Raw genomic sequence first — 12,027 nt, 5'->3', positions numbered from 1 at the left:
TCCTCTCCTCTCCTCTCCTCTCCTCTCCTCTCCTCTCCTCTCCTCTCCTCTCCTCTCCTCTCCTCTCCTCTCCTCTCCTCTCCTCTCCTCTCCTCTCCTCTCCTCTCCTCTCCTCTCCTCTCCTCTCCTCTCCTCTCCTCTCCTCTCCTCTCCTCTCCTCTCCTCTCCTCTCCTCTCCTCTCCTCTCCTCTCCTCTCCTCTCCTCTCCTCTCCTCGTCTCTCCTCTCCTCTCCTCTCCTCTCCTCTCCTCTCCTCTCCTCTCCTCTCCTCTCCTCTCCTCTCCTCTCCTCTCCTCTCCTCTCCTCTCCTCTCCTCTCCTCTCCTCTCCTCTCCTCTCCTCTCCTCTCCTCTCCTCTCCTCTCCCCTGCAGAGTAAGATTAAACAAGGTGTTTTTCAGGAGTGATGAAGAGAACCTTACAAAGAAACCAAAAACCTGCAGGCCTGCCAGCCTCCAGAGTGAAAAAACATTAATGACTTGCTTAAAAGTTCTTCGTGACGTAGTCTGTTTTGGTCCTGTAACTCAGAACTAGCAAAGTGAGACAAGTAATGACTAATGTAAGGCTTTGGCTTGCAAATCCATCACTTCCCCATGTGATGGCTCTCTCCCAGTCTGTAGGATCTAGGAAAGCCGTTTCAACTGTTAAAGACATCTTGATGTTCTGCAGCAGTGACACACAGTAATTAAGGTGTCTTCCCCTCGCTCAGCACCGCTCAGTCAGTGACACAACACCTGAGACACCCGTCCCACGTGAGAAATGTAATCAGGTGCCTCTATTTCTGCCCTCGCGTGGGAGCACGCCTCCGTCAGCAGCCCCTCTCTGGGAAGTCCCCTCAGTCAGGAGGATGGGGCCGGGGGGACGAGGCCTTGCCTAACGGGGAGAAGGCAAACCCGGCCCTGCTCACAGCATCATCCCCTGGGAGCTGCAGCAGGGCTGGGGGAGAGCAGGCCCCGCAGCTCCCACCTCAGCCGAGGTACAGGCTGCTGGGGGTCTCTCTCCAGTAGGTGCCTCCCGCAAAGCACTTTCTGGGGTTGTCTCCTTACGAAACGAGCTGGCAGTTCCCCGAAGCAGCGGGGTCAGCTGGCCCCCGGCCCCCTTGCGCAAGACGTGGGGTGCCAGAGGCAGCCCGGACGGGCTGGGCGCGAGGGTTGCGTTTTGCAGGGCGATGGCAACGGGGAGCTGTGGGAGAGGCGGGTTGGCACGGCTATAGACACGGCGCGGGGAGAACGACCCTCCCCAGGGTCACACGTCCATATTGCAGTGGTTCGGGACATGTAATTTCCTTGCAACATAATATTTAATTGTATCGCATTAACATTCCTGCGCTGTAGTAAAATGTGCTATTGTAGCGTGTTTTGACATGAGCTCTGGGTTTTGGCCGTGGGCCCGTTTTCACTGCTGGTGCCGTGGTGTGGCTGCTCCCAGCAACTGCACTGTGCGCACGCCTCGCCTCAGAAAGAGGAACTCAAAACCTTTTGTTTCGAAACAAAAAGCTTCCGAAACTTGCACTTTAGCCTGCAACCCAGGAAATCCATGTTCAGGGTGATACGAGGGAGCTGAACTCCCCCCGACACAGGCGGCGTGTGAGATTGCAGTGCTAAAACCCGAGGGAGCGGTGACAGCTGCCGGAGGAAGAGGGGGCCCCAGGGCGGTGCCAGACCTGGGCAGTCTTCCTGATGAAATACACAGCTGTGGTGTCGGTGCCGCTTTGCCTTTTGTTGGCCTTTCTGCTGGTTAAAATGTTTCTTGCGAAATCCATTTATGTAAAAGCCAAACAAATGAGAGTGCTGAAGGCAGGTACCAAGGCCGTGCTCCAAATGCCGGTGTTTATGCAGGCACCAGCCGCACAAGGCAGGCCCAAGGGTTTTGGGGGTGCTGGGTGCTTTAGCAGCATCTCTTGGCTTCAGCTGTACAATGCGGAGGACTGCCAGCCCCAGCTGGGTCGATCACTCCAACAAAGGACAGTGCAGTAAGTACTTTCCTTCGGGTTTGCACAGATTTCTGCTTCTTTGGGTATTCCTCACAAACACCACTCCAAAATCCAGGAAGAACGGTGAAAACATCATCAGGTGCTGCTCCAACAGCATGTTCCTGCCATGCTCCCTCTTGCTCCCTGCCCCCAAAGTCTGTCTGGCTGACAAGGCCTGGAGAGCTCAGCCTTCAGCATCTGCTGGGGGAAGGAAGCCCCAGCTCATCCTGGGGAAGTGGACACTAAGAATCCCAGAACCCCAGACTGGCTGAGGCTGGCAGGCCCTCAGGAGCCCACCTGCCCCAGACCCTGCCCAAGCAGGGACACCCAGAGCAGGCTGCCCAGGACCACGTGTAGGTGGCTTTGGAAGATCTCCAAGGAGGAGACCCCCCACAGCCTCTCTGGGCAGCCTGTGCCAGTGCTCAGGCACCCGCCCAACACAGAAGTGTTGCCTGGTGCTCAGGGGGAGACTCCTGCGCTCCAGTTGGTGCCCAGTGCCTCTTGTCCTGGCACCGGGCACCACTGAAAATGTCCTGGCTCCATTCTCTTTGCCTTCAGATATTTATGGACATTGATGAGATCCCCCCTTGGCCTCCTCTCCTCCAGGCTGAGCAGCCTCAGTTCTCCCAGCCCTCATGGGAGAGGTGCTGCAGTCACTTCATCATCTTCATGGCCCTTCCCTGGACTCTCTGCAGTATGTCCATGTCTCTTTTGCACGGGGAGGAAAAAGCTCCTGACCCAAAGTCAGAGCACAAGCACTCATCAGAAATCAGATCAGTGTCCTGTGCTCTTGATTCACCACTTGACACAAACCACTGGCCTCCATCCTCACCATGGCCCACTCCTAAATCCACCACTGACCAGCTGGCAGTGCGAGCCAGAGCTCGTGGCATGGGACGGAGCAGCCTCTCAGAGCCCCCTTCTGCAGCTCGTCTGCACCCGGAAAGTTACCAGAACGCTGTCCACACAGGACGTTGAGTGGAAGTAGTAGCTCGCTCCTAAAATCTGGGCAGCCTCCAAGTTGAGGCAAGGACAAGTGTCAGTGACCTTTGTAGTATTCCAAGAACTGAAATCCCTCGGCTCCCTTCCTCTCATTGGAGAAATGGCACAAAACCTGTTCTCTTCCCAATCTCCACCCAGGGGAAAAAAAAATAATCTCTCTGCAAGTGTATTTTTTCCTCGTGTTCCCTATTTTAAATTTTACAAACTGATGCCAACTTTCAGTCATTGAATCCAGACACTCTCAGTAACAATGGATGATTACATTTTCCATCCAAACGTTTTCCCACAAGTGCACGCATTAGCTCAGGGTATGCGCTTTGCAAGTGACGCTGCTATAAAGTATAGCAGGACCAAATACTCAGTGGGTGTGGAAGGGGCTGCTTCACTGACACTAGCAGGACTGCAGCAGTTTGCACCAGTTTACACCTCTGGAGGCCTTCGCCCACAGCTGTGTTACCACTGCTGGCCAGTCAGGATGCTGCGTTAGGCCAAGGGGATTTATGGCCATTTTAAACAGAACCAACTTTATCATGCACGTCACTGAGCTGCTATGCTATTGGACTGCAGGCAGCCGAGTACTTTTCCACTCTTTTTAGCTATTGCTATCAGAAATCATGGGTTAGTCGATAACCACATTCCTCCGAGATGAGTTTGCCAGCGCACTGAAGGAGATCTGTTCACACTGGGAGGCATTGTTTCCCAGGCTATTCCAAACAATACAGAAAACACTGTGTTCTCATTCGAGTACTATGAAGAAAGAGCTCTGTCGATGGGCTTTTAAAGAACTAGCATGTGCAATTATATAAACTATATCCTTCAAAAAAAAAAAACTCTATGTCATACAGAACTAAATCACAATCTGCTCGTGGACAGCATCCAGCATCAGAAATGGATGAGCTTTGGCTGGGCTTTCTAAGCAGCAGAAATAAATGTTTCATTCCCAGCAGAAAATAAATAAATAAATAAATAAAAGCAGAGATTACACTAACGTTTGAGATCACTTCATCCTTGTTAGTGAAATGTAATGACAGATTCATTGAAATTAAGCATGATCGAGACGTTTGGGATGAGAGCGTGCCCTGAGTTAACTCTTGCCTCAGAGACCTGGCCTGTGAGTCAGCTCAGAGCGAGGAGACGTTGATCCATACGTTCCACACTGCCAGTCCTGCCAACCAGGTCAGAGGCAGTGTTTCAAACACTGACTTGGCACAGATGCTTTAAATAGCAGCAGTGCATATATGCCCCTAAATAGCGCTTGCTGCAAGGAGCAGCACAAATATGTGCCAGTTTTGAGGTGGCCCTGCAAACCAGCCATGTCCCGGTGGAAAACAAAGTGGACAGGCTCACCTGTTTGTCATTCTGAGCCAGACAGTACAAAGTGGGTAGACTCTTCACTGCCCAAATTAGAAATGAATAAACTCTGTTTATGTGCTTTTTGCCCTCAATTATATTGTGGCTCACACAAGGGACCTCAGTCTTCGGCTCTGCTCGCTCAGAGCACGCACTGAGTTTTGCAACACTTGTTCTCACCTCCCCACTTATACCCACTGAACGTAACAGATTTCTTTTTGCTCTAAAGGCAACCAGATCAGGCTAGAAAACAAAGAGCAATAATTTTCCCAGTAAGAGGTCAGCACAGTCCAACAATGAAACAATCTTTTAATGAGGCACAGCAGAAAGGACATGTGAAACAAAGATAATCATTTTCCATAAAGAAAGCTTGAACTATTTCACCTACATGGCTTAAATCCTTCAAGAAGCAGAAGGATTTAAAACCACAGCTACATTTTTGTCCTCCCTTCCCCTTCCCTTACTCCCCGTTAGAGACAAGCAGCCCCAGAGAAGCCTGTAGGAGGGGAACAAGCAGATCCTCTGCTGGACTGCAGTGGGCTTAGCTGCCTGGCAAAGCCCAGCTGATCGGGTTCTTGCAGGAATCTGTGTCCTAAAGAGCAGTTCCAAGGAAAGCCTCCAGGCTGGATCACTGCCAGACTTCGTGCTGCAGCTTTAAAGGGGCAATTTCAGTTCAGGCTTTTTGTGTTTTGTTTTGTTTTTAAATCTAGTGTGTTTTGCGTTGCACAGCTATATGAACCCACAGTCACGCTACACGGAGGGTGAAGGAGAAGAAGGCAGTGAAGAAGAAATAGAAATCCAGCAGTAAAACAGCAGGTGTGTTTAAGCAGAGTTTAAGTCTCTTGAACAATTCTTCCTGCATGTTTTTTGCAACAGAACCAGGTCTGAGAACAACTGTAACGCTGACATCCAACAGAAGGGTAGCTGCTGAGGCCCAGGACACAAGCAGACGCAGGCAGGAGCAGAGGCTGGCCAGCAGCTGCAGCACCTCTGCTTTTCTTTCTGGACTCACAGAACTGCTGCACGGCTCCTGCAGGCAAAATGTCCCCATCTGTGTCATTCACAGGTGACAAGAGGAGCAAGGTAGGAGAGGGTATGTCTGAAGAAGGCAAAGCCTGAGATACAGCAGTCATGCAGAGTAAGGGACATTGTAAATTTTCAAAAAGAGGTTATTGCTCTAAGCCCACCAAAGATTTGAATGGGTTGGGTCCTATGCCAGGAATGAGCAGAAATACTCAAGAAATTCCTACAACACGTCAGCCTAGGTTTTATATAAAGTGTTGCGAACATTCATTAAAAAGAAAAAAAAAAAGGAAAAAAAAAAAAGAAACGGAAGAGCAGAACAAGAAATATTCTGCCTAAAAAAAAAAAGTTTACATTTTTCTGTGAGGCTCCTTCAAGGTGGAAAGTCTAGAGAAACTTTGGAAAAGGTTCAGAGAAATATTAGATTGATCAAAGGGTTCAGCTAGGATGAGAAACTACAGAAACTGAATTGTTACTGTTTGGAGAAGAAATGGCTGCTGGGGAGGAGGCAGAAGAGGTAACACACGCACACAGACCATTCTTGCATGGTGAGCCTACAAGGGAACCACGTGCATTGCTTACAATCCATTCACATTACACTTCAGGAAAAAAAATATTACTTTATAGAGCAGCTAGCCACCTCCTCTCAAAGGCAGCGCAGGATCCTTCTAGTGTACTGCCAGGGAGAGCCCCTGAGCCCCGTTATGTAGAAGGGGCTGGGGAGACAGGCTCCTGTAAATCCAGCCACGACGCCTGGAGAAATGCCCTCAGCCCTCCGTGCTGCCCGCTGCCGGAGGCCATCACCCAGGGGCTGATGCCAGCCCTAAAAAAAAAAAAAAAAAGGAAAAAAAAAAAACTTGGCACCCTGATCCCTTTGGCAAAGGAACTCAGATGTATGCCTGAGGGAGAAGCATATTTTAACCCATTCTAGCTGCTTGTCAAGCAAATATGATGAGCCAAATCCGTAACGTACCACATGATATTAAATGACAGCCAGAGCCTGCTAGAGGCTGGGGCTTCTGCTTCTTCACAGAGTTGAGCCAAGTATGGCTGAGCTGATGCCAGAAGTGAAAGTCCATGTCCCACCTCTTATACTGGCTGTGTTACTCATCTAGCCTGCAAACATGGGAGAGCTGAACCCTAAGTGAATTAAAATCACTGTGGTTTTGGTGTTGTGGTTCTGTTAGTTTTCTGACAATGCATCTCCCTGAGGATGAGGAGGGAACAGGCAGCCAGGAGTTGCAGCCTCATGATCAGTTTTCTTTTGGCTGGTTACTTAACCCAGCAGAAAGAAGGGTGATCAACACATCTGGCCGTGTAAGCATCAATGCCAGGACAGGAGAGACTGGGCAAATTGGTGATAGAAGCAGGGAACAGAGGCTCAGCTTTGGGGAAAACTAGCACTCTCACCAGACCTTGAGGCTGTGGACACACAGCCATCCTTATGGTGACCTTTGTCAACAGCCCAGTAGGTAAGGAAATCCAGGCATCTCCAGAAAGGGAGAAAAACGAAAGAAAAAAAAAAAAAAAAACTCGTTTACTCCTGCAGTACTTTTTGGGGACCTCACAGCACACAGCACTGCCAGCAGTGCCGCTCCTTGTGTGTCAGCGGCCACGGAGATGGCACGGGCTGAGCCCTGGTAAGGATGCATGGGGCAGGGCTGGGAGTCTGGTCTAGGAGACCACCAGGAGCTCACACGGTGTCACAGCACCCTGCTGCATGTGGCACCCCAGTCTTGCACAGCAAGGAGCAGGACAAAGTCGATGCAGCTCATTTTCACGCCATCTCAGGATAGCCTTGGCGGAGCGATATTGTGGTAGATAAAAAACTTGGACATTTTTCATATTGGAGGTGATAGCAAAAGCTAATCCAGGTCACCATCAGCGGGTGATAAGGGGCTCTGCTGAGAGGATCGAAGTCTCTTCATTTCCTCTTTGCACCACAGATGGATTCAGCTGGTACTTTGCCATTGTAGAGGTGGCTTTACAACAATGAAATGTTCATCCCAAGCTGACAAACAGCTGGAAGAAGAAAAACACATTGGCAATCATTGCGCAATCTAGATATATGTATAACACAAACAAAGATCCTGTTTTCCTTCTTAATCTAGACTAAAACTGTATCTGAGACTAAGGAAGTCTAGCAGCTAACGAGCCCAAACCACAGGGGAGGGAAAAAGACTTTAAACAGAATTTGTATTTTGAAGTCTGAATGATATGATATCTCTGAAACACAAACAACTTTTTTTTTCTTTTTTTTTCAGTTCTGCTTTGATTTACGTCCAGCCAAGCACATTAGGCTCAAGTTTTGGGCCTGGAGGAGCCCGAACCAAGAAGCTGGTTGAGGAGGACCTCACCAACCTCACCACGAGAGGAGCAGCTGAATCACCCAGGCAGGTTTTGGCAGCACCAGCCCAAGAGAGGGAGGGGGCAGGACATCCTTTAGCAGCAGCCTGGGAGGACGGTAACCTCGTTAACCGTCAGCATTGCACCAACCGAACCACAAACGAGCACTCCCTGCGCACCCACGCCGATGAGGTAAAGAAATCTTCCGCCCCAGCACTGCCACTGCTCAACAGATGTGATCCCATCTCCAAAGTTAAAAAAGAGCCTTTCAGTCCTCATAACTTACCAGAAGAAAGACCCCTCACAGGCAAGGTAGGTGTTTGTTTTAGCTAGAGCGCTTCCCCTCAGTTTTGGCCGATACAGATGGGGCCGCAATGGTGACTGGCACCTGCAGGGAATTTCTGCCCTGGAAGAAGGGAAAAGGTTGTTTTCGTGGAGTGAATCCCACATCCCAGACTGATCTTGTCAGTAACTTGTTGAATGGCTCTAGGGAGTCAGCTAGATCTTAGAACCATTTTTTTTTAAGTGTAAATGTTTGCCTATTATTAAAAAAGCAGAGTTAAATATTTGCAACCACCTGTAATGGTTTGGTAGCTCTCCATGAACTTCCCCCTCATTCCTAGGTTAAAAACAAAGAGCAGACCCAAAAGATAGCTTTTACCGCCTTGGAGTATGTTGAACGCTTACTTTCCTAGCCCAGAGTAACCCCAGTCCAGGAGGGGGTTTGCTGATGCTCCCCTGTATAAGGAGTCAAGGACACTGAGAAAAATAAAAGTGATTTGGGCCCCCAGACAATTGCACTATTTCCTGTTTGAATGGTAGAAAGTACCTCTAGACAGACTGGCACAAGGAGCAAATGTGTGTCTTACTGAGCAGCGTGCAGTATTTCTGTATTAAATTAAAATCCTCTCAGTCATCGACTTTCAATTTGACCCATAGCACACTTTTGTTTTCTGTTCCTTTCTCTGTCTTGCATCTCTGGTTGCTCATATTGAATCAGCTCTTGCATATTAGTAGGCCTGGGGTGAATTTTTTAATGACAGTTTGATGTGCTGTATCCTATGGGGTTGGAAGTGCCACGCCAGCCCTAGTGCCTCCAGAGGAAACACAGATGGGGAGAACCTTTCCAAGCCCCTGCTTTGGATCCTCTATGCTTTGCAACTAAACACAGCACATGAATGAAAATTAGGCCTTGGCAACTCTCCGTTCATTACTAGCAAATTAACAGCTTCATAATTCCCCCTTTTCCTTTGTTCTGTGTGCACAGACACACACATACACACATGTGCACTTGGTGGCTCGGGTTTTTTTCATCTTGACAAATCCTTCCTCTGGCTTCCCCCAGTTTTCAACAGCACAACGGGGAGCCGACCAGGAAAGCTTTACAAAGCCGATCAAACGGATTTGTTTAACTGGTTTCCAGTTCAGTCCAGATTTTTGTGAGGAAAAACACAAAGGCGGTGGAAAATAATTATCTTTCCTCTGCAAGACCTCTTGGCCACTATTGCCAAGTGAAAATGCAAAACGTGGGCACTTCCAAGCATGTGTGCACCAACCTGGACACTTCAGAGAGCACAGCTGAAGGTCACCAGGTAAGGATGGACTCACTCCCTCGCACCAAAGTTTCGTCATGCTTTCATACCTGTAATTAAGTGACCAGAAAGCACTAAACATTGTCTTTACAAATGGATTATGAAGACCAGTATCAGCTGTGGTTTGCAGCAACACTCCTGTGTCTCAGGGCCATGGCCTGTGACTGGCCTGCAGCTGAAACCATCCCGAGTACACAAAGTGAAGCGGTGAGGCAGGAGAAAAAGGCCAACGTTTCTCGTGCTGCAGGCATCAGAACAGGAGGAACATCAAGGAGGACTTCTCAACCCAGTGCCCCACCGCTCAGGAAGGCTCTCCCGGGCCGACATGGCCCAGCTGCCTCCAGTTTCAAAGCGAGCCGGGCTGGCACTACTTCAGAGGCCTCCTTCTGCCATTGTGCAGCACAGACAGGACTCTCCTGCAAGGCCATCTGAGGGAAGGGATTGTTTTATTTATAAGATGGGAGGAAAAAATAAAGTTCCCGTGTTGATTTTCGTTTGGGATGAAGAGGAGGAAAACAGCTCTCTTATTTTTAATATCCAAAGCATTTTCAGAGTGATTTGCTTTCAAAGGGAGAAAAGGAAGTGTGGAAGCTGAGCTTCAGTCACGCCTGAGAGTTTCTCACACATGCCCAAAAACCTAGTTCCTCATCAAACAAAACCCAAATTTTTAAAACCTAAAACCTAAATTTTAAAACCTAAAACCTAATTCCAAGTACGTGCACCGAACTGCTCCGGGAAAACAAGACAGAGGTGGGTGCACAGACCAGCGAGGCGGCTGGGCTCTGCATGCAAGAGCACAAAGGCGGAGGCAGGATGGTCCTTCTCTGGGGCATGCTCCTGGCAGAAGATGACATGGGGTCTTCTCCCCTCATAAAAGGGGACGGAGCACACCAGGGCTAGCGACCACCCTTGGAGGATGAGGTGAGTGTTGTGGTGAGGGCATGCTCTCAGGAGATGGGTGATGCTGGCTTGGAGCAGCGCAGTTAAATGAGGCGAGCAAGGCAGAGCCGTCCACATCCTGCAACATGCCATCACCTCACCCCTGTAGGGTGACAGCAGCACAGGGAGGGAAGGGAAGGACTCACCTCCTCCATTTTGTGAATCCAGCCCTTCACTGCTTTGGCTTCTCCTGCCACTCAATGAGGCGCTTTGTTTCAGGGAGAAAATGAAATGTTTGTTTGACCCAAAGTGAACTTTAGGGTTTTAAATTCACCAATAAACCATGACAAAAAATGTTTTTTTTTTAATTAATCCCTCCATTTTATTTTCACATTTATGTGTTGACAGCCAAACAAAAAATAAGTATTCGCACAATGATGTGCTGTCTTCCACTTGTTTTTCACATGAATGAGATTACATATTTCAGTTCCTGGTCACAAGAAACTCTTCCAGATTTTATTTTAAAAATAAATAGAAATGCCTGAGAGAAGAGAAGAGTTAAGATTACTCTAAACATGGATAAGTTTTACTTAACAACTCTGTCCCTTGGAGAAGGCTTAATGTTATTTATTTTATTTATCTGCTACATTTAGCTGGATAGATTCCATATTCCATTACAGTTCAGAAGTGATGTATTTCATCCTGTAATAACAATTCCCAGTTAATTATTACAATTGAATGTGTTTGTTTAAAGCCAAACATATACCAAAAATCATGATGCAGAGCTCATTTCCTTAAGAATCAATGTATTTTTATTCTGCATTTCCATAAGAGAAAATAGTATTTTAAAATACAAACTTGAAGATACAATGGAAAATGAATTCCATTCAGATGATGTAATTAACCCCCAGTATAAATAATGTGTGGTGTATATTGTAATATGATAATGTGAAAGTCCAAAAGAACTCATTCCCAGACCACATCAGAAAATCTACTGAGTCAACAACTGTAGCAGACAATAACAGCACGAGTTAAAGGAGCAGAGCTTTAAAGCAGGTTAGTCCAAACTGTGCAGCATCGAAAATGCCACTGACAAGATTAAATATGACCATTCACACTCTGGCGTTATGTGAATTAGCTCAGAAAAGATTTGATACGTAAGACCTCTCTGTGAAGCAACAACTCGTTCCACTTGCCATGCCGAATCCCTGCACATGGAAATCCGTTCCTGCCTCTGCTTTGTGTTATCACCACCAGTTTAAAAACAATTTAAAAGGAATAGGACTTGCTTAATCCATTTACTTAAAAACTCGGTTACATTACTTTAAACATGCATATCTGAAGCTCACTTTCTTGCACAGAGATTCTATGGGCACATAGGATGTGGCTACAGAGCAGATGTAAGGAGCTCAAATGAAAAAATAGGCATTATTATAGCAATAAACGTGTTGTTTCAACTGTTCTGTCAGATCAAAAAATAGCATTTCAGTGGGATATAAGTGACTCAACTATATATGTAGAAACAGCACAAGTGCCATATGGTAATAATTACTAGAAGTGCATAGTTGTTCACTTTTTCTTGACAAGAGCCACATGGCTTTTTTTAATCTATTGTATCATATATATGATGTAACAGTATACCAATGCAAATCAAACAAACGCAAAGCAGCCTTCCAGCTGAGACTCCAGACACTCAGAAGTCGGTCAGCTCCAACTTCTGGTTCCCATTCCCAGCTTAGCCCTCCATGCACGCATTTTCTGCTGCTATCTGCCATGTCAGAAATGCATGGTTTAAATCATAAGAGAAACAAGAGAAACCACCACCACATTTATTATGAATTCCAACACCACAGCAAAACTGAGCACA

This window comes from Anser brachyrhynchus, assembly GCF_964034855.1.
Source record: "Anser brachyrhynchus genome assembly, chromosome: 1".
In the NCBI taxonomy this organism is placed as follows: Eukaryota; Metazoa; Chordata; class Aves; order Anseriformes; family Anatidae; genus Anser; species Anser brachyrhynchus.
The sequence above is the reverse complement of the archived record's forward strand: the minus strand, read 5'-3'. Positions refer to the sequence as shown.